The sequence below is a fragment of the Mesitornis unicolor genome, unplaced genomic scaffold (genome assembly GCF_000695765.1).
Source record: "Mesitornis unicolor isolate BGI_N332 unplaced genomic scaffold, ASM69576v1 scaffold34608, whole genome shotgun sequence".
In the NCBI taxonomy this organism is placed as follows: Eukaryota; Metazoa; Chordata; class Aves; order Mesitornithiformes; family Mesitornithidae; genus Mesitornis; species Mesitornis unicolor.
In genome coordinates, this window is record NW_010204455.1 from 1,091 (window position 1) to 1,367 (window position 277).

Below are 277 nucleotides of genomic sequence, written 5' to 3' on the forward strand. Positions count from 1 at the left end.
CTCAAATCCCTTCAGCATCCCAGTAACCACCCCCAATACCCCTGCATCCCCTCAATGCCCCCCACAGCATCCCATCAGCATTTCACCCCAGTGTCCCTCCCAACACTGCCTCAAAAAAACACTGCCTCCACCCACTAACTCCAGCTATGGCTGAGCTCCAGGGGTGCTGGAGTGGGTGTCCTGGGACAGGCAGGGGATGCTGCTCAAGGGAAAAGAGATGGGGGGCACAACCCCGTGGGGGCAGGCTGGCAGTAGCCCCCCCATCTCCGTGTATTCC